Genomic DNA, 23,938 nt, shown 5'->3' on the forward strand with positions numbered 1-23,938 from the left:
CCTGGAAAACTCGAGATTCCAAAGGGTTCCTACACTTTTATGGATGAATATGTACTTGATAACAAAATTTACTGAATGAATGTATCACTTGAAGAAACAATTTCAACTCTATTTCACATGGGAGTAAAATTATTACCTTCTACTTAGAATGATGGTCGGGTCGGGCAGGGCCGCTCATAAAACATAACTGAGAGTACACATCTCTGGCGCGCTTCACTTGTTTGCTCGTAGTAACTGCACCTCACCCTCCCTCACTCATTCCCCTAATCCTACCTAATTAATGACAAGCATGTATGAGAAATAAATAGTTCTATGTACAGTAGTTTAATCGTGCCCTTTGAGGGGTACTTTACTGTGAAAGCTTCTAGTTAAACCTTTCTCGCTTTCCCCTACCTTCAAATTTGCTCATATATACCGTCTTCACCACTGTATTCATATCCATTTCCTGTACTTAATGATACTGTATAACCACAGCCTTCTCCATTTATTGTTGTCTCTATATTTGCAATATGTGGTTCTTTAAATAGGCAATTTTCTGCCCATTGACTTGTAACCTTTGTTACTTTCGGGAATGTCTGCCCAAACTGCACAATCCGCAAACGTTCATTAACAAGCCCGCATCTATTGTTCTTACTTTGTAGAAGCTGGACAGTTAACATATGATTTATTTTCTGCTGCTGGTAAACTACTTGTCTCAGTGCTTTCATTTATAATATATATGAAGGTGTTATGATCTACACAAGTCAATTGCAGTTTCCAAGGGACAATTTACTACTGCTATTACTGCGTCATTCTTTTGTTGTGAGAACGCCATAACACCAACATGATACACGTTAAGTTGTACCTGTGATCACGGAATATTACGTGTTATCTGATGTGTAAACGGCATTCAAATGTGTTGAAATACTAGTTATGTTTTCATGAAGTCCCTAATACAATATACAACACCTGTGTCTAGTACAGTATCTGGTGTATTGACAGGATTTAGTGGAGGGGGTTCAAGGTGGTGACAAACAACGGGTAGAGGCGGCAATGCTGGGTGGAGCTGACGTCAACACATTTCTGCCTTCTCATTATCCAGTGACCCCAGGCGGCACACTCCTGACCCTGGCCGCTTGGAAAGGTCATGCCCACGTGATATCCTTTCTCCTACAAGCTGGCATCGCAGTGGACGCCAGAGGTCACTTCAAGCACACACCACTGCAGGTGGCGGTAGACAGGGGACATGAGCAGGTGGTCAAGGCCCTTTTACCAAAAATGCCATGCTTGAACATCCGGGATGATAAATGTAAGTCTGTCACTCAGAGTACTGTAGAGGGATTGTTTTTTTACTTCACATTCAGGTGCCTCAGTGTTTGTCGGTGAACTACATCGTACTTCTTATATAACCACGAAATGTTCCCGTTGTTGGTTTAGTGCCAGCTTCCATGTTCTATCGTTTTACACAGTCACATAAAATTTATTACAGTGTGAGAAAGGATTAACAAGTAAAGACTTTCCTGAAAAAACAAATATAATTTTTTGCACTAACGAACGATTTTTAAAAGTTTGACGACGAGGTGAACTGTGTAAATAACTTAATTTTTAAGTAAAGGATAACCAACGGCAAGAAATGCTGAATGTTGGTGGAATTTTTTTTTTTTTTTTTTATACTGACGGTGCTTTGCAGAATGGTGGTCTTAGATGAAGCAAACCATACTGTGCCATGTTTGAGTATATTATGGGTCTTACGAGACGGAGCGATAAAGTTTTTGCCTGCCTCTGTGTGTGTGTGTGTGTGTGTGTGTGTGTGTGTGTGTGTGTGTGTGTGTGTGTGTTCCCCTTATATCTCAGGAACGGCTTAAGCTATCAACATGAAACCTTCAGGGTATCAAGATACGGCCAAAATCTGGGACTTGGCCAACAGCATATTCTGGCGGACGATTAGCATTCGGCTCCCGAATGTTTTTCATTCATTATTACTATTTTTAGTATTCAGAACTCCACATTATGTGGGGTTCTTATTGATATTGAAGATATTATTTTTTGGGAGGGGGTTGAAGATCTAGACGGCTGGCATTCCAAGACCGTTCGAGATAGAGACTTGAAATTTTCAGTAGTAGTAGTTGTTGTTGTTCCCTAGGTAGTCTGGCCGAACATCCCCGAGTCCCTTAGGAAGGCCATGGCCGAGACCGGGCTTTCCCACAGAGCTCTCAAAGAGTGTATGTTGTGTTGTTGGCGTAGGTGATTGTGTGCAATGCAGTCTTCCATAATGTGCTTAATAGTATGGGGTGCTGTGTTGCATCCTGGACGGGCATCAGCGACGGAGTCATCCAGCCTCTACTGGTAGCATGGTGCCCACATCTCAGCCTGGCCAGGTGGACCCTGTCCTCACGAGGGAGATAGGATTCAGAAGGGTGGAGGTCAGAAGGTCGTGCATGCAGCTGTGTGTTGTCTTTAAGTGACTGAATGAAGCGGCGAGTGATCTGAGTGTGGATATGCTTCTGGAAGCTGGTCTGAGGTGGGCGAGGTGGGAGAGATGACAGTATCTGTGTATGGTATCGTGTGCTGGGTGTTGTTTTGATGTTCCTTGGTGTGGAGGCTGCAGCAAGAAATTAGGTGCCTCTCATGTCTAGGTGATCCTTGACTTTGAGGACTTTGGTTTCTTGATGTAGGTGGTCTGTGGTTGTAGTAGCTGTGAAGCCTGTGATTAGTTTTAGGGCCTTGTTCTGTATGGTCTGTAGAGTGTTGTAGTGTGTTTTGGTGAGGTTAGGAGCCTAAGCAGGGCTTGCATAATTCATCATTGAACGTATGTATTGTTTGTATACTGTAGTGGTGGTTTCTTTGTTGTGTCCGAAAGTTGTATGGGTAAGTGAGCTCAAGGCATTGAATCTTGGTGTTATTCTATTTTTAATGTTTGTGATGTGTTGTTTAAATGACATTGATGTATTGTATGTTACACCAAGGACTGTGTGTGTGTGTGTGTGTGTGTGTGTGTGTGTGTGTGTGTGTGTGTGTGTGTGTGTGTGTGTGTGTGGTAGCGGAGTGTTGTTTATGGTGAGGTGTTGGATGTGACTGTGTTCTGCTGTCCAGTTTGTGAGAAGCGTCACTGAAGATTTGGCTGGGGTTATTTTGATCCTGTTTGTGGTGAACCATTCGTGTAGTGTGTTGAGGTAAGGTTGGATGATGTGTGCAGCTGTGTTTGCGTTTTGGTGGGTACATGTCAGTGTTATATCATCTGCATAGGACGCTATGTGTATCTGTGGTGTGTGGGGTGTGGGTATGTCGTGCATGTATAGGTTAAAGAGTGTAGGGGACAAAACAGATCCTTGGGGGACGCCATTTGTGAAGTTTCTGATGTTAGAAGACTGACGGCAAATTTTACGTGTGCCCATCTCCCTGCTAAGTAGTTTGCCAGCCATCTTTTTGTGTTATTGGACATGTTTGTGTTGAGTATTTTGTTTCTGATGTTGTGGCGGGGGATGGCATCAAAAGCCATCTAGTGTGATTAGGAGTGTTCTGTGTGGTGGCCTTGCTGAAATCATGCCATCGAAAACTCTCTGTGTAAGGTCTGTAAGAAGGGTGTTTGTGGAGTGCAGTGGCCTAAAGCCATGTTGTGATTGGGCTAGGGGAATGTGAGGTGTGACGAATTGTAGTAACAGTCGTTCAGTGACTTTAGAGGAGGTGCAGAGGAGTGTGATGGGGCGGTGTGAGGAGGGTACCGTCGGGTCTTTGTTGGGTTTAGGGATAGTGATGATAATGCCATGCTTCCAAATGTTGGGTATTATGTTGTGTGAGTAGCTGTAATTTGATATGTTGGTGAGTGCTTGTATGTCTTGTGGTCCAAAGTGTTCAAGGTGAATGTTGCTTATGTTGTCTGGTCCACAGGCAGATGAGTGCTTAAGGTTGTTAGTGATGTGCTCTGGTTGTAAGTGAAAGGTGCGTAGTCTGGGTCTGTGGGGAACTGTCTCTTACGTCGGATGATACGTTGGTCTTCGGGGTGGGGGTTGGGTTTAGATGGCTGACTTGTGAAATGTGATTGATGAGAATGTTTGCTTGTTCTTTGTTTGAGGGTATGGTGTCTGTTGTTGTGATGGCAGAGTGTGATTGTGTGATGTTGCTGTTGGAAAGTGTGATGCTGTTTAGTGTTGTTTAGAGTTTGCTGATGTTTGTTTTGTGGTCAAGTGTTTGGAGGTAATTTTTCCAGTTTAGCGTTTGCTGTTCTGATATTTTATTGTTTATTTGAGTGTTGAGATCTTGTATTTGTTGTACGGTGTCTTGTGTATGGGGTGTTGGGGAATGTCGCAGTGTGTCCTGTTGTCTGGTGAGGCCTTGAATTTCTGGTGTGAAGTTGGGGTTGTGTCTCTTTCTGTTGCCTCTAGGGATGTCTTTCGTCTGTGTTTTGTCTAATTGTATTAAAAGTGTGCACAGCGGTGTTGATGTTTGTGATGGGTGTACTGTTTAGTGTTTTGAAGTGTTGCTCTGTTTCAGTTACAAAGGCCTCCCAGTTGGCTTTCTTATAATTGGTGTATGTGTGTCTATGGCCAGCTGGGGTGATTCTGGCTTTGGTTGTGATGATGATTGGGAGGTGATCAGAACCTAGGGTTTTGACCATTCTCCAGGATGTAGTGGGGGCGAAGTTTGGGGAGCAGAACGTAACGTCTGGGGATGATGGGAGGAAGTGAGCTTGGTGTGGGATATGGGTATGTTGGTCTAGATTGCTCAGTATGAAAAGATGATCTGTCTGGGATTGTAGTACCAGCCCTCTGTCTGTGTCAGGGCTGTTGACATGCCAGGCCGACGACTTTGCGTTGAAATCACCACCCAGGATGATGTTGGGTATGTTAGTGATGTGGTATATCTGTGGAGAGTAATTGTATGGTACTGTGGAGGACGACTTTGGGGGGAATGTATGTGTTAGCGATTGTTATGTGTAATTTGTTACCAGTGCGTATTTTAATTTATTGTATTTCTGTTGTGGTGTCATATGGGGGGAGAAGTGGCTTTGTGTGTGCACTGGTATCTGCAAAGTTGATGGATTGGTGTACCAGGGTGATGAGTCCACCGCCACCACCGTCGGCCTGGTCTTGTCGAATGGTGGTGAAGTTATGAAATGTCAGTGTTTTCTGTGCTCTGTGTAGTTTTCTTTCTTGTAAGATGGCAATGTGTATGTTCTGTTGTTTGATAAAATGTGTGAATTCTTGTTTTTTGGTGTTTATGTCATCTATGTTTAACTGAAAGATGCTTATGTTGTGTGTGCGATGTGTGTTGGCTGCTGCAGCACGGGGGGGAGGTGGTGTGGGTGGAGGGGAAGGGGTAGGAGGAGGTTGTGATGGAGGTAAGAGTTGAGGTAGATTAGGATGGGTTGGAATGAGGGGAGTTGGGGGACTGGATGGTGTGGGAAGGATCGGTGGGTTTGGCTGTGGAGGTGTGAAAGAAGTAGGAGTAGGATTGGAAGGAGGGATGATGGGTGGGGGGAAGGAGCATAAGGAGCAGTTCCAGGTGTTTGTGTAATGTTTTCTGGATGCAAGTGTTGTGCAAGTATATTGGGTCCAGTTCTTGCAGGAATTGCATTGAACTGAACCCTTTGTCTGTCGGCTCGACGTGATAGGTTTTGAGCATGTTGGACATATGTATCTGTTGGTGGGTCCTGGATTGCTCTCAATGTCCCCGGCTACAAGAAGTCGTCGAGAAATGACAGCCGGGGAGTCATTTCTCGGTGTAGAAAAAACGGTGTTGTTGTGTGTGTTGTTGGGAGATGTGGTACTTGCCCGGGCGACCGAAGCCACTTCCAGGTACTCGGGCCCCGTGAGGGGCGGGGGGGGTTTGCGGTGGTTTGGCCCCCATGTTGTCCTCCTCTTCTCTTCGACAGCCTCTGGGGGGTAGACTCACGACGAAGACGCCACCGCTCCCGGTCCTTTTCAGGAGTGATGTATCTTGGTTGCAGGTTTCTTTGGCACATTTTTTTTTTTCCTTCCACTATCGCCGCATGAAAGCCCTCTATGTTTTTTTTTCTTCAATTTTTGCTCTCCTGGGAAGCAAAAACTACTGAATCCATTGCTGTGCAAATGTTTCAATACATAGTCGTCAACATACACTAGTGCACCTGGGTACTGATACTGAAATCCAACAAATACTTTTTGAGATATTGAGGAAAATCAAAATGGCCGCCTCATGCCTAAAGGTGTTAAATCGGAAAGTGTTAGGCAGATTATGACCAAACTCGGTGGAAATGTAGTGGGTCAGGAACGAACACGATTTGCATAATATGAATGACATTGACCTTGATCTCTAGGTCACAGGCCAAAATCTGTAAAAAATTTTGAATCATACCAAAAGTCCCTTAATATTAGGTCTATAGTAATAATAAAATTATTGTCTTCTGGAATGTGGAGTTCACTGAATATTACTTCAGCAATTTCAGAAGTTTAGTTATTATTATTATTATTATTATTATTATTATTATTGTTGTTTTTGTTGTTATTGTTGTTGTTGTTTTTGTTATTGTTCTTGTTCTTGTTTTTGTTGTTTGTTTTTGTTGCTCTCGTTGTTGCTATTATTATTGTTCTCAATATTTTGTTATGGTGAATGAAGAGAGACGAATCGGTATGAGTTTAAGTATTTAGGGGCTTTGATATAAAGGAGAGGTAAATGTGCAAAAACAGTGGAAATGACAGAAAATCATTCGGGAGCCGAATGCTAATCGCCTACCAGAATATGCTGTTGGCCAAGTCCAACATTTAGGCCATATCTTTATACTCTGAAGGTTTCATGTTGATAGCTCAAGCCGTTCATGAGATATCATGGCGTTAAAGGCGGACGATAAAAACTATTTGACCTTTGGCTTCCATTATGGTGACCTTGACCTTGACCCCGAGTGCCCATTTTCGAACTCGGCCAAGATTTTGGCCATATTTTGATACCCTGAAGGTTTTATGTTGATAGCTCGAGCCGTTCTTGAGATATAATGGGAACAGATACACACACACACACACACACACACACACACACACACACACACACACACACACACACAGGCAAAAACATTATCGCTCTGCCTTCTAAAGGCAGGCAATAATTATGGTGGCACAAGGAAAGAAAGTGGCTAGTGCTATGGAGGCCATTATAAGAAGCAAAGTTCTGATTATGACGGGTTCGAGAGGCTTGCAGAAAGGAATTTTACTGCCCACTTTAACATACGAATGTGAGGTTATGTGTGGTATGAAATGAAAAGTCAAGAGGAAGAACAGTGGAGATGGGGGCTATTGATGGGTGCGTGCGGAATGTGGAGAGTGGACAGGATAAAGAATAACGTGACTCATCAATGATGCGGAGAAGGAAAGACTGTGAACACCAAACCTAAAGAAAATGTGCTGTGATAATATGGGGATGTTGAGAGACTGGGAGTGAATACAGTGGTGAAAAGTGTGTCTGAACGAGTCTGAAGGTGGTAGGAGGCGGGGTAGGATATAGTAAATGACTGTGTGGGAAAGAGAAGTGTAGGATCGAACGAGACTATGGATCTGACAAACATCCGAGCTGGCTGGATGAATTTTGTGCTCGGGAGTGTATGACCAGAGTGTGGCATCCCCTTGTACTTGACAGTAATCGAACTGACTTTGTCTGACAGTCGAGTGTGGAAGTACGTGTGGAATGTTGTTAACCTATCAGGTCGAGCTAGGATTCCGGGGGCTTGAGTGGTGAGTGAATGAGAGTGGCTCATTCAGCTGGACAAACTGGTTAGTATCTCATTCTATCAGTTTTTTCTGGCTCTCTACGCTTTACCTTACTCCACGAAGGAGACATGGATGATGACGATGATGATGATTACTGTTATTATTGCTACTAATATTATGGCCTTTTATTTGAAAGAATATCTATGCACTTACATACAGTTTTTAAATCCAGTCATGAAGTGACATTTAAGCAAGGAATGTAAAACCTTACTGCAGGCGGTGTGAAACACTGGCTGAAATATTAATGCATGCCTCCAGGGTAACTTGGCGTCTTCATTCCAGTAGTGTACATATTTGTTTGATACTTCTATGAGAAATGTTCGAACCTCCATACTCGCCCATACAATTTGTCACAAACTTTTCATTACAGTCAGAGTGGTTATGTGTTCCAATTAATCATTGTTACCCGTTCGGAGACGGGTATTGTTTTCACTCGGTTTGTCTGTTTGTTTGTTTGCCTGCCTGTCTGTCTGTTAACAACTTTACGCTAAAACTGCTGGTGCGATTTTGACTAAAAGTACAAGGATGATGGGCTATGACCTGCTGATCACCTGATTAAAATTTGGACCAAGTAATGCATATATATATATATATATATATATATATATATGGACGAGATCTATAAAGTAAATAACACAGAACAAACCAAGACATAGTAGATGAAAAATACATTCAGGATGATGATGAGAAGTCTGTTGGCAGCACAAAGAGGGGCCCCTGCAATCAGCTGTTGAATGAGGAATTTGGGTGGAAAAGAGAGGCAATATCGCCGCCCGAACCAATACTAGGACAGGCTGTTTGGACACAGTGAGACTGAGTCAGACAGATAGTGTAACCGAAATGTTGAAGCGTTTTGATGAGTTGGGCATTCACGTTTTCACTGAAATAGTAAACACAACAGTACATGATTTTGTGGTGGCCAGAGGCTGGGGGTCCGGCTATAATGTAAGCTGCTTTAACCCGTCACGTCCCGAGCTATTTCACACCTCTGACACCCCCCTTTCCCGAGGTATTTTCGAAAAATTTTTTTTTGGCTAAAACCTCCGCTTTTGGTGAGAAACATCGAAAATTCATAGAGAAAATGCTCACCTGAGGTTTAAAATACTTGATCCAGGTACCAGCACCTCCTTACCTGACTGGGTTTTCTAACAGGCTGGCACTAAAGAAAACGAGTTCTATGGGAGGGTAACTATTTCACACCACTCATAAATGGTATTTATTTATTTACTTGGTACAAATTTATATGTAGTACAAGAGTATATTGGTTTTCAAACGGTAATATAGGCATTATAAGCATTGTTTCACTCACTAACTCATCACCATACCTGACCTTCTTTTGCCACATTACCTGCTCATTATTTCTGACTGTTTCTTCCTCTAATGCTATGTAAACTTTGTCCTCCACATTGTCATCGATTGGGGAATCACTCTGGCCCTGAATGTCTTTACTGGCCAGGTCACTGGTAACAGGTGAATTGCCGAGACAATGGCGTGAGGGGGGGAGGAGAGAGGTTATCCAGTGTAAGGCATTGTCCCTGCTTGGCATCTTGTAGAGGAATAGAGGAAGGTGTCCCGTGTATACATACGAAAAATCACGCGCAAAAATTGAAAATTGTGTAAATTAGGGACCTTGCAATTGCACGACGTACCAGTACGTCGTCGGGACTGGCAAATGCAAAATGTTGCAACGTACCCATGTGTCGATGGGACAGGGCGGGTTAAGGGTAGTGGTGACCCATTAAAATGAGAAATTTACAAAGGACTGAAACTGAAGGATCATATAATGAAAGTGATTGAGACAATAATGGACATATTAAAATGGCAGCAAGAAGATACTGATGTGATGCAGCTAAGCTTTATGCCAGGCAGGGGGACCATAGAAGCAATATTTATTGTTAGATCTATGCACAAATGCTTGACTTAGGAATAGATATTGTACTGAACATTGTGGACCCGGAAAAGTCTTTGAAGGAGTGTGAAGGGAAGTGGTATGGTGAGCAATGAGGAGACTGGGAGTTAAGGAAGGGATTGTTGTTTTGGTTATGGCAGTTTTATACAGATGTTAGAAGGAGTATTACAGTACATGGAACTTACAGCGAGAAGCATGAGGGTAAGGTCATGGTACCATCAGAAATCTGCCACGAGTTCTCTGTTGTTCAGCACGGTAATGGTGGCATTGTCACAAAATTTTAGGGATGATTACCCATTTTAACTTGTACAGAGTGTGGGTCAAATGATAATATTAACACTTTCCCAGGCCAGCCTTGCATATCTTTTTTACCCTGTTCCCAGGCCAAAGGTGAGTTTCCAACGAAATGAAGGTTTGTTGCCTGTGTTCACTAAATTGTTGTGCCATTTATTTGAGCCATGAAAAACTGCTCCAACAAATGATGCACCAGCGTATCATCAGCCCGGAATCGATTGGCCAATAAATGACACGCCAGTGCATCATCAGTCCAGAATAGTGTTAAAGAACCTCACTGTTGCTTAACCTAATGACATTTTCTATGTAAAATAATACGTCTGTGAGGTAAATAATAGCTACATCAGCTTCACTTGCATGACGCCTGTGTTTGTGTTTGTTAATGATGTATGTTAAGACAGTGATAACCAGTTTAGTTACCTAAGAATTGAAAAATTATTGTTTTTGTTACTGATCATACCACTGTCTTTGTGTTTAATGGCACTGCAGTTGTTCATTATGCATTGCCCTTGCCACTGCCTCATACGGATATTGTTGTTGTTTTGTTGTTCTCAATATCGTTATTGTTGTTGCAGACCTTAGAATTGTAATTGATATTGTTGCCATTGTTGTTGATATCATGGTTATAGTTGCTGACATCAGTGTTGCTGCTGCTGCTGAGACCTCTTGTTTTTAATGGTATCATTGCTGTTTTGGCTGATATTACTGATTTATTGTTCATATCACTGTTAATGCATTGTTTTGTTATCATTATTGTAGTTGTTTTATTGACAATAGTCTTCTAGCTGTTAGGTATAATATTTTTCCGTTTGCTGCACTCATTTTTCTTGCTGATATTGATGCGATTATTGTCACTGGTCTATATAAAAAAAAAAAAAAAAGAAAATCTGGCATGGACTTTGATAATGGATTTTGACTAATTTTGGGGTGCTGAATCCGAAAATGAGCTCAGATTTTCTCTATCACATCTAGTTTTCATGCTACGGGTATGCAATATTTTTTTCAATGAACCGATTTAGGTCCTTAGGTGTTGCACTTTGGGGAAGCAACCTTGGTTTATTTGCCTAAACCTAAGCCTAATTTTGCCTTTACATATTTGCATCTATTCCATACTCTTTGTTTATGTGTCTTTAAGGGCTGGATAAAGGAGGAGGGGAGGACAAAGGGGCCTCGCAAGTGGCCTCTCGCTAGGGTCGATAAGGACTTTTTCTTTGATCGATAGCAGCCTCAAGTGGCATGTTATGGCTCCAAAAAATATGAATAAGCGAATGTCAACAACATAAAAAGTTTATTTATGCATTTATGGTTGTGAAGTTACTCTTGAAATTTCTTAGTATCAAGCTGATTTCTTTCACTGAGCTTCAATTCTCTCAAAGTATATTGGTTGGTTAGGGCATATACATTCTAGTACATAAATTCTTATTTAATTTTAAATTATAAACTGTTGTGTTTAATTTTGCTGTTTTTTTCTTTACAGAATAATTTGTGGTTGGGCTGCAATTTCCTGATCAGATCATATCTACTCCTTCCTCTTTAAAAGCGGAGAAAATGCTGCAATGATCCAGATATTTTTTGCTACATCTGTGGCTGTTTCACTTTAGCCACTCAAAGGCGCAACATCACTACTTTTGTAAAACAAGTGTACCTTGTTTATTTTAAGGTACCCTTGGGAGACCAGGACAAAAGCTGGGCTCCTCATAAAGTTTGCAAAACTTGTGTGGAGACTCTGATATCTTGGTCTCAAGACAAGAATGTCAAGCTCAAATTTGCCATTCTCATGATTTGGAATGAGCCAAACAACCATACCGATGATTGCTATTTCTGTCTCGTTAACGTCAAAGGATTCAACAGATAAAACAAACAGTATTTGAAATATCCCAGTCTCGAATCAGCTTTAAGGCCCATCCCTCAGTGTGATGACATACCAGTACATATTTTTACTGACCTCCCAGATATTGATGATGGAACTTCAGTATCATCCTCGCAATTTCCTCAAGTGAAGATGAGCAAATCGATGTGGATTTTCATCCATCAGAAACTTCGTTAGGCCAACCTTCATTGTTCAGTCAGTTTGAGTTGAACGATTTAATTCGAGACTTGGGTTTGCCAAAACAATCTTCTGAGTTGTTGGCTTCAAGGCTAAAAGAAAAACATCTTCATCATGGCACTAGTGTCTCATTTTATCGTAAATGAGAAGAGAAGCTGCGGAAGTACTTGACTTTAGATGGCAAACTTGTTTACTGCAACGATATTGAAGGACTTCTTCTGGAAATGGGATTATCAAGATATGTATCCGATGAATGGAGACTTTTCATTGACAGTTCAAAAAGAAGCCTAAAATGTGTCTTGTTTCACAATGGTAACACTTTCGGATCGATTCCTATAGGGCACTCAGTGACCCTTAAAGAGGAATATGCCAACCTAAAAGTTGTTCTGGAAAAGTTGAAATACAACGATCATGCTTGGTTGATTTGTGTTGATTTAGAAATGGTGAACTTCCTTTTAGGGCAACGAAGCGGCTACACGAAATACCCGTGCTATCTCTGCTACTGGGATAGTAGGGCAAAGGAAGAGCATTGGGTTAAGGATGAGTGGCCATTAAGAGACAGCTTGACACCTGGACATAAGAACATCATAAATGAGCCATTGGTTGATCCGGATAATATCGTTCTGCCACCATTTCATATCAAGCTTGGCATAATGAAACAGTTTGTTAAGGCTCTTGATCACTCCGGGAACTGTTTCAACTATATATGCTTAGCTTTCCCTGCGCTACGTGAAGAGAAGAAAAAAGCCGGAATATTCGATGGTCCTCAAATCAGAAGGTTGCTGAACTATCCACAGTTTGTTGTCTCAATGTCTCCTATTGAGGTAAGAGCATGGACAGCATTCGCCAATGTTGTGAAAAACTTTTTAGGACACCGGAAATCACACAACCACAAAGAAATCGTGAAAGAGCTCTTGTCCAGCTTGCAAGCAATGGGATCCAAGATGAGCATCAATGTGCATTACTTGCATAGCCATTTGGGCAAGTTTCCAGAAAATCTTGGTCATGTGAGCGAAGGGCAAGGTGAGCGTTTTCACCAGGATATCAAAGTAATGGAAGAACGCTACCAAGGCCGATGTGACTGTAATATGATGTCTGATTGCTGCTGGAGCCTTATGAGAGATGTTCCAGATGCTGCACACAAAAGAATGTCTTTGAGAAAAACATTTTGCAACTGAAATAACCCAGTGGTGTTATTGACTGTTTTTACTTTTTAGAGAAAAAAAATAAACTGTTGTTTTAACATTGTGTAACTTATCAGATCTATAGACCCATGGTTTACCAATTTTGCTTTCTGAAACTTATTAGATGATAAGACGGCAATGTGAAAAACAAAACAAATAGAACACTGTAGTTTGAGCATCGTATTGCCAATAGACTGACTCATTTTACTCTGCCAATTCTTTAAACTTGAAGGCAAAACTGCAAATTTTCAACAAACGTACGGCATAACTTATCTCAAAAACCTGATGTGATAGACAAAAACTGATACCAAATTAGGATTCAGCACCCCAAAATTACCTAAAATCCGTTGCAAACAGTCACGCCAGAAAAATTGTGTTGAACAGCGAAATTATGTTACTGTTGGTAATGATGATCTCTGTTGTTGATGTCTGTTGTTAATGAAGAATATGTTTTTGTTGTTCTTTCTGTTATTTTTAGATGTCGCCTTCCTTTCCACTCGCGTCATCTGATTCGTTGTTATATTAACTCGTCACAATTGAAACTGTTTTTTTTTTTTTTTAATTCTTTTGTTAGTATTGCTTTCATGTATTACCTAGGGCTATATTATTTACTGATGTGGTTTTGAGTTGCTCATGATTTGTTGTCGCCGTGTTTGTTCTTTTTCTTACAGTTGTTGATGTAATTTTTGTTCTTGGTGTAATTTTTCTTGTTGTTTTCTCGTGTTAACATTGTTTTTCTTGTTTTTGTTCTTCTTGATGTGAGTTTTTTTTTTTCTTTTTTTGTTACTGCTGTTCATAACTTTAGTATCGTTGTTATTTTTTGCTTTGTTACACACTAGTATGGGAGGAAGTACAGGTAACAGGAGGCTTCTTGGCTTATGAGAAGATTATCTGTTGGAAAAAAGTTTAATTCTTCTAAGATCTTACCAACATATGAAAAAAGAAAAAAAAAATCCGTTTAAACCGGAAGGAAAAGGATAGAAAGGACACCATACTTGCTAGAAAGAACAAGCATGGGAATATTTCACTAATTTTACTGCTGTTGTTTATAACCTAGTTGTTTGTTCCCCATTTGTTGACGTTAAGTAAATATAAAGTCCTGGGCTATAATTCGGATATATATTTACACAAGAACGGCACAGGTCTTGCTTCCACCACACCACCCTTCTCTCTGCCCTGCAAGCCAACGCACTCCCCTCTCTCTTTCTATAAAAATACTGTGTAGGCAGAATTTGAACTAGACCAAACCTTAGGTACGGGAAACAGGTCACGTACACCCTACTTAGAACATACTTACATACTACTGGTTTACAAGTGGTTATATATAAGTGGTTACATAGTTCCTTTTGTGTTTTCACGGGCTTTTGCTGACATCATTTTGATCATATATTGCAGGTAAGACAGTTCTTCACCTGGCAGCAAGACGAGGGTGGTACTATTGCACATTGGCACTGATGAAGGCTGGAGCCGATATAAACGCCAGAGACCGCGACCTCATGACGCCCATGCACGACTCGGTCTTTGGCAATTCCATGAACACCATAAAGCTGCTGGTGGAGGCCGGAGCCGATATAAACGCTAAAGACAATAACCACATGACACCTCTTCACCACTCTGTCATTGCCAACTCCAGGAGTGTGATGAAGCTGCTGATAGAGGCTGGAGCCAATATAAACGCCGCAGATCGTCGCTGCAGGACGCCCCTACATCACTCTGTCACTGCCAAATCCAGGGGCATGATGAAGCTGCTGATAGAGGCTGGAGCCGATCTAAATGCCAAAGACCTGTTGAAAAGAACGCCCTTGCACCACTCTGTCACTGCTAAATCCAGGGGCGTGATGAGGCTGCTTTTGGATGCTGGTTGTGACGTCACGGTCAGCGACAAACGTGGCCACACCGCCATGACTGTTGCCCTCAGTGAAGGCAACAAGGAGGCCATCCAGGAGCTGACGAATTGGGATCTGACACCACAGCAGAAGGTACTGGGGACTTGGGTCAGAGTGGACTGGATTATATTGTACGTTGTCGTAGATTATTGATATTTTAATAACTGAAGCTATACTTACGAAAATCTATGAAGCATAATTTGATATCAGCTATTAATTACACAAAGTCTTCGTTCATACTAGTTGGTGTTTGATTAATTATAATATATATTTACAATGACGCTTTACTGTTACTTTTCTACAAACTGATATAAACTTTATCTTATATAAGTGACCTTTACATACTTAAGATGAAAGGATAACTTACGTTTTTATTCTTTTTTATAAACGATAACTTATCAGACAGATTTCAGCCACCATCGTGGTGGCTGAGTGGTTAGCATCACTGACTGCAAAGCTGGCCCATTAGCACTAGGATATAAGTCCTGGTGCAGGCAGCTGGCATCACGCGGCTCAGTTATCACTCCACCTTGTGTGGGTTGGTTGGTAAAGTAAATAACTGGAGTTAAATGCAGGGATGGAAACTGTGGCAACCTGGATGACGAATGACCTTGTATCCTGGGTGAATAACCCACCACAATCTCAAAGGTCTATGTTATGGTGATGTGCATCATGACTGAGTGCCTCAAGGTATCTGTTCCCATATTTATGCTTTATAGTCGCAGGTTTAAATAAGTTTATTCTTACATATAGTTCAGAGGCATCAGGTGGTCTAGTGAGTATAACACTCCAGTCAGTTTGATGACCCTGCCATGTGCATGGACTTAATTCCTGTTAGGTAATTAGAGATGCAGGTCTTCATATCCAGTTACTCTACTCAGGGGCGTATGTCAGCCATATACCTTTAAACTGTGACCTGCGACTTACCCCATGTGAGTCAACTCCTGGGCCATGCAGCCTTCTTCATATGAGTGGTATTTTTAACAATGCACTAAGAAGTTTTTCATAGAAGCCGCGTCACTAAAGTTTTTATGGGATATTAGATTTTCTATCATCTTTCATTCCCACCCCATAAGTTAAGCCTAGAAACAAAACAACAGTGGCTACTATGAACGAAATTCATGCACTTCCTGATCCATTTACCCAGGTGTTAGCACCAAGGAAACCTTAAACCAGTCTCGGGAAAATAAAATTGAGTGTAAGGCAGACAGTTATTAGAGGAAAAGGGAAAAATTAAATATATTATTAAAAACAGCACCTCAGACTAGTTATGGTTTACTGGACTACCTGGCAGCTCACTGAGACTTTGGCAGTAGTGAATCCTGCTCATAAAGTTGCTGATTTCCTATTAACTGGGAAATTTCCGACCACAATAACTCCGTAACTGGTCAGCTGAGCAAAAAATACTTTGTAGGTAGGTGCGTAGTAGCATTTTCATGATGTACATTTGAAGCCATTCTGCAGTGGTCGCTAATAGTTCATTATGCCTCACCACGGAGCCAGTTTTGTAACCCCCTGCTGCACTGCACGAGGTAAAGTGGGTTGTGAGTTTGGAAGGCAGATTTTTTTTTTTTTTTTTTTTTTTTATTGAAAACTGCACAGAAAACTCCAATTTGTTTTTGGCAATATCTACCTCATATTTGAAACAATTCTAATAAGTTTCACTATTTTTGCAGCCTCGCAAGTGGAAGCAAGTTTTATATCTAAATCAGCGCGCGCGCGCGTGCATGCGTGCGTGCGTGTGTGTGTGTGTGTGTGTGTGTGTGTGTGTGTGTGTGTGAACAAAACGACTCAAAATAGTTTTTTTTTCTGATTTTAAGCAAATATGATGGACGAGTAGGCCGGCCAGCAGTTTAACTTTTCGTTTTGGAGAACAATGTGTCAAAGATCAAGGTCACATGGACAAGTCGAAGTTTGACCTCCCAGTTTCAACTCCATCAGAGCATCCTTCCTCAAACAGTAAACAAAGTGACTCCACCCAAGACACTCTATTTGTCACTTTCACTTCTAAAGGACTAGTGTCAGTTGATGGTGAAAATATTAAGGATGTTACAATACTTTGGGACACATATGTTTCATAGTCTTATGCTGAAGGGGATAATAGCTGAAGCTGAGCCTGATAAAGCTGTTTTATTATAGGAAATAGCTGATTAACATGTTTGTCCCCGTGGTTGAAGTGAAGCTCCAGTCAGAACTAACTTCAGGTCTAGTACGTGTGGGCATCGTGAACCAGTTACCTGTGAAAGGGGTCACTTTCCTTTTGAGTAGCGACTTAGCAGGGGGACAAAACAGTGAGTGCAATTCCCTGTACATCAAAAAGTTCCTTGATATCAAAAAGTTCCGTAAGTGAGAGGAGGATTAACGACCTGGAGGTAGAATGCTTTACTATGGCTGTTTCCTACCTGTCTCGTAACTAGAACCACGACAGCAAAATCCCGTCTTGATAGGGACACTGTTATTATTAACGATGTACCACATTGTCTTGCTGATACTTTCTTTGGCCAGTTCACTGATTCTGAGGTTGAGGGCTCCCCAGACAGTAGTACTGGTTTAGGACTGTCTGAGATGCAGAGGTCTGATCCAGAGATTGCAGCTTTGACTGCCTCTGCGTTGAGTAAGGAAGAATGTGAAGCTGAATTGTCTAAGTATTTTTGCCTCAGAGCGATGTAAGTGTTAGTGCGATCTTGGAGCTCACCACCCCACGCTGCTCATGATGATGAGTGGGAGACTGTACATCAAATGGCAGTTCCAACGGTATGGAGGTAAGAGATTTTGGTAACTGCTCATGATTCTTCTTTGGCAGGACATTTGGTAGTGAGGAAGACTCTGTCTCGCACATGACAACATATCTACTGGCCTGGAACTCGGCGAGACGTTTCCTGGTATTGTAGGTCATGTCACACCTGCCAGCTGTCCAGTAAGGGTAACAAGCCTCATCCTGCAGTGCCACTGGTTCCTCGTCCTGTCTTTGATGCCCCATTCACTAGAGTTCTTGTAGGTAATGTCGGCCATCTGCCACAGAGCTCATCTAGCCACCAGTATATTCTATTATGGTGGACATGACCACCGGGTATCCTGCATCCCCTTGAGAAACATTTCAACTATAGTAACGGTAAAGGAGATTATTACGTTTACCATTAGGTTTGGTCTCCCCAAAAGAGGTGCGATCAGATCAGTGCAACAATTTCGCACCAAATTATTCGGACAAACCCTCAAACGGTCAGGGATTTCCCAGATCACCTCCTCAGCCTACCATCCTCAGAGTCAGGGAGCACTGGAGAGATATCATCTCGCCGTCAAACATATGTTAAAGAAATAATTTACTGTTCATGAAAAGGACTGGGGCAAATGCCTTCCTTTCCTGCTGTTAACAACCAGAGAGACTAAATGAGTCCTTAGGCTACTCCCCATTTTCGTTGATTTGTGGTCCCAGTGTTAGAGGTCCATTAAAGTTGCTTAAGGGACAATGCATCATTGATGATGGTCATGTTACTCTGCTAACCTATGTCTCATATTTCAAAGAAAGACTAGCCAAGAGTTTAGAAGTACCTAAGGCAATTTTAGAGTCCTCTCAAAAGGTAGCAGGCTGGGAGTAGAGGGTTTCACCCAGGAGACAAACTGCTAATATTGCGCCTAGTTCGTTGACAGCCCTTATAGGCAAGTTTCTCAGGTTCTTATTACCAGTTCCCGCCCCGGAGAGAATTGGGGACGGGTATTGTTTTCACTTGGTTAGTCTTTTTGTTTGTTTGCCTGCCGTCTGTCTGTTAACAACTTCACGCGAAAACTACTGAGGTGATTTTGACTAAAACATCAGGGATGATGGGCTATGACCTTCTGATCATCTGATTAAATTTTGGGCCAAATTGGGCTCAGGCCCAGGCCGTAGGCCCAAGATATGTAAAAAAGAAAAAAAAATGATTTTTCGCCATAACTCCTTTCAAATTCGTCATATCGACGTGAAACCAAAACCAAAAGGTTTATCTTTCAAATCTGCATCTTATAACACGCCTCATTACATCAGGGGGGTCACCCCCCCAGTTAGCGGTAGGGAGGTCAATGTCAGAACGAAAGGGAATTGTAGGGATTCCTGGGTATGGTGGATTACTGTTGGAAATTTGTCTAAAATTTCTCTGATGTTGTAGCTCCCTTAACAGATCTGTTAAATAAAGGAGTCAAATACTGTATAAGTGAAAGGAACAGTGTGAAGAGGCATTTTCAAAAGTTAAGGCGATTTTATCTTGTAAGCCTGTGGTAAAACCCCCAAATTTCAGTAAGCCTTTTAAATCAGCTGTTGATGCTAGTGGTGTTGGTGCCAGTGCAATCCATTAACAACTTACTGTTCATGAGGGTGAACTACCTGTTTGTTACTTCAGCGAAACATATGAGTATACTGTTGCTCAGAAGACTTACTCCTCTATTCACTATTGCAAGGGAACTTGCACGCATACTTGCCCTGCAACATTTCTCAGTGTACAGTATAGTGGTTCACGTTCAATTTCTATTATTGTCATATAGATCATGAATCCGTCCAGTTCCTGGCAAATTTACATTTAAGAATCAGCAGTTAACCCCTTGGGCTCTATTTCTTCAAGATCATGCCATCATTGTCCACTATGTCAAGGGAGAAATTGATATTTCGGCAGACTGTTTGCCTAGGATGTAACCTTATGATATGTACAGAAATTCCCCTTTGTTGATGTCTTTCTTCAGGATGGAAGGTGTTACTAGCCACTGGACATTCACTAATCTGGGAACTGGTCGTGTGAAGTCGAAACCTTGAGATGTCTCTAAGTGACCATGTGAAGGTCTCTTCTAGGACAACAGCCATGCGAAAGTTGACCTTAGCCGTAACTTATCTTGGCTGACTCCTGTATTAACTCAGCTGTGACCCAACTTGCAGTACGACTATCAGCGATGATAAGGATCAACCTGTTTCGAATTACAAGGAGAAAAAGGAGGCAGAACCATAGAATACAATATCCAATCAATCCTTATAGAGTTACCTGTCGTGACCACCTTTTTTAGTTGATAGGAAATGGACATAAAGCTGCCGCCAGATAGATCAGTGGAGGAAAGGAGAAATGGCTACTGGGATATTAAAAGAGTGGCGGGGGTCCCTTTCTTATTTCAGTGATACTCTGTAGTGTATGAAGTACTCCAAAAAGTCGAGTCATAAGTTTTGTATTTTGTTAACTTATACATAATTGCCTAGTAACGTAAATGTTTCCATTTAATGCTCCATTAGGTGAAGTGTAGTGGATGGCGGCGCCTATCCACTCACTCAGTCAGGGATGGCCCGAGGAGTGTAAGGACAATTTTGACCAACTTGATCCGTTCGGCGTTACGGTTTGACCAACTAAATGGATATAAATAAACCAAATTTATGACCCCTCCCTCCCTCCTTGCCACCGTTCAATGGGTGAAGGGAGTCCAGGTCCAGTCACCTTGATTAATTACCGTATGGTACTTGATTTTGGCTTAGATTATTCCCCTGACAGGAAGGAAACTAGAGTAATTTGTTTTTTGTCCTCTCTCTCTCTCTCTCTCTCTCTCTCTCTCTCTCTCTCTCTCTCTCTCTCTCTCTCTCTCTCTCTCTCTCTAAAGAAAAACGTATGTAAAAAATATTTTGTCCTCTTGGAGACCTCTCCTTTTATGTTAAAAACGAAAGTCTCCACTCTCCATTTTTACCAACTCAGTAATTTTTTGACCAACTCAGAACACACACTGGGCGGGGTGATTCCCCCCCCCCCTCGGTCGGGCCATCCCTGCACTCAGTGTAGGGTTGCTCCAGGGTGACAAGCCAAATGACTTCCTGTAAGCCAGGAAGTCATTTAATAGGCTGGATGGTAACCATATTACCAACTCATACATGTTCCCTACATGCCAACAAGCAGATTGGCGAAGGGTTAGTGCCCCTCCCCATAAAACAACTAACTAATGAGACAAGATACCTCAGACTCGGACGGATCTACTGGTGACGACCAAGGACTAGACAAGAGACATGATGACGATGGCAACATAGAATGTAAGGGATGTAAATAATGTGGTAAAAAAGAGTGAGATTGTCTAGGTGCTCCAGAATGCAAAAGTGGACGAACTATATGAAAATTCGCTGAGACTAAATGGAAGAGGTGAGTGTGAAAGAGTAGGAGTATGGACTGGGTATATGTAAGGGAGTAGGTCAGAAAGGGAGGGCAAAAGAGGGTGTATGTGTTGTTTATGTGAAGGTATGCGGGAAGAATGTAAGGGAGTGTAGATCAGTTGGTTCAAGGATTGTGTGGGTAAGATTGAAAGTGGGAATATACTGTACAGTAAGCATGGGTGACTGAGTGTGTATATGCGCCGACAGAAGACGGTGCAAGCAGAGTGAAAAGAGAGTTCTGGGCAAATGAGGGAACATGCTTGGAAAAGCTTGAGAGGAGTAAGAGAGTGCTTTTGATTGGAGATATGAATGGAAAAATAGGGAATGTGATGGTGGATGGAGTACTTGGTGAGTGGGTGTACCTGCAATAGCAAATGGGACTAGTAATACTGTGGTGGACATTTGTGCGGGGAGGTGGTTGGTGATAGCCAATACCCTCTTTTGGCACAAAATCATCCACAGGATGGCGAATATGAGAACGATGGGTGTTGAGCTGGATGAACGGTAGGCAATGCTGATTATATGTGTGTGGATGAGAGAATATGTGTTGGATGCAAGAGCATAGAGGTTAGTGATACGGATTCTCTGACCACCACTTCCTGATGGTGAGAGTCAAGGTCAAAAGGCGCTGGATGGAAAGAAGGAGAAAAGGTTAAGAGGAAATAGTCCATACAAAGAGGGTAGAAAGGTTGCAAAAGGGTGGAAAAAAAAAGGCAGAATATTATAGAACTGGAAGAGTAATTGGGTAGATATGATTTGGAGCAGATGGGAGAAGTGGAAGGTGCGTGCAAGATATTCACAGAAGAAATATGTGCATCATGTGAGGTGGTGTGTGGGATGAAGAAAAAACGAAAGAGGGTGTAAGGAACAGCACTGTGGAATGAAGAGGTGAGACAAACTGTGGCGCAAAAGAAGAAAGCATATAGTGAGTGGATTGGAAGCAGAGGCATGGAAGAAGTTGAGAGGTGGAATAGAGAGTTATATGTGGAGAAGAAAAGAGTGGTGAAAAGATTAGTAAAAGAGTGAATTAGAACTTTACAAGGAATTCGAGTGTAAAATGGAGGGGATGTAAGATAATGATCTGGATGAAGAATAAGAAAGGGCGATAAAATGGTAGTAGGGGAGCGAAAGATAAAAATGGTGGATTGCTTGTGGAGAATGGAGAAAAATGAGCAAATGGAGAGAACAATTTAAGGATTTGTTAAACATAGAGAATGAAAATAACGCAAGTATAGGTGGGTGGGGAAAGGCTGGGAGATGGAAGCAGATGAAATGGGAGGAAGAAATCAGTAGGATGGATGTTGTGGCAGCAATGAAGGAAGTTAAAATGGGGAAAGCCCCAGGAATGATGGAGTGTTTGGTGAAATGCTGAAGCATGGGGGAGAGATAGTAGTAGAATGGATGTGGAAGATGTGCAGATTGGCCTGGGAGAAAGGTAGAGTCCTGGAGGATTGGAAGTCAGATATAATTATTCCCCTGTAAAAAGGAAAAAGGAAAAAAGAAGTCTGTGGTAATCGAAGGAGCATTTGTTATTCTAGTGTAATAGGAAAAGTATATGGTAAGATATTTATTGAAAGAGTTATGGAAGTAAGAAAGGAATTAGTTGGAGAAGAACATGACGTTTCAGGATGAGAAGAGGATGAGCAGAACAGCTGTTCATTCAAAGGTGTGTAGTGGAAAAGTTTCTAGAGAAGGGAAAGAGTTGTATGGTGCCTTCATGGATTTGGAGAAAGCATATAACAGAGTAGATAGACAAGGAATGTGGAAAATATTAAAATATATGGAACAAATTTGAAGCTGTTGAATGCCGTGAAGAGTATATAAGAGGGCGCAAGGATTGCAGTGCGAATTGATGGTGAACTGAGTGAATTTTTCAGTCTGAATGTTGGACTGAAAAGGGGATGTTTCATGTCTCCATGCCTGTTCAAACTGTATATGGATAGAGTTAAAAAAAAAGATGCAAGATAGGGCAGTGGATGTTGTGGCGGTCCTAATGAAAGAGGTCGGCATCTGGAAACCTCCTGTTCTGTTGTATGCAGCTGATACCGTATTGTTAAGTGAAGATGAAGAGGAACTGCAAGGCTTGGTGAATGAGTTTGGATCAGTACATAGGAAACGGAATCTAAAGGTGAACATAAGGAAGTGGAGTTGTGGTCTTCGAGAGAAATGAATTGACTGCTTGCACAGTGAGGCCAATTAGTGAGTAAATGTAAATGTAAGTGCACTGAAGTACTTGGTTAGTGTGATGAGTAAAGGTGGAAGTTTGGAGGATGAATTACTTGAAAGGGCACAGCAAGGAAGAAAAGTTGCTGATTCCTTGAAAGCAGTGATAAGGAACAAGGAAGTAAGCATGACAGTATTGCGACCCCACTCTAGTGTACAGATGCGAATCTTGGATTTTGTTGGAAGGACACAAGCTAAAAGTGAAAGCAGTAGAAATTAGTTATTTGAGAGAATTGTATGGAGTTACATGGAGAGACAGACTGACATATGAGGATGTGAAGGAGCGTTGTGGTGTGGATGTGGGTGTGATAGAAAGCATTAAGAGAAACAAATTGAGATGGTTTGGCCATGTGGAGAGGATCGAGACTGGAATTAGGAGAGTGTATGTAACTGATGTGGAGGAGGGGAGAGGGAAGGGAGAGACAGAGAATGAGATGGAGGGATGGAGCGGAGAGGTATATGAGAGAGGGAGGGAGTAATTGTGAGTGATATTGTTTAAGTAAATGATCGTAGTTAGGTTAGAAGTGTCCTGCTGTGT

Source organism: Coenobita brevimanus, chromosome 95 (assembly GCF_032717465.1).
Source record: "Coenobita brevimanus isolate Jiangsu-jjx chromosome 95, ASM3271746v2, whole genome shotgun sequence".
Lineage (NCBI taxonomy): Eukaryota > Metazoa > Arthropoda > Malacostraca > Decapoda > Coenobitidae > Coenobita > Coenobita brevimanus.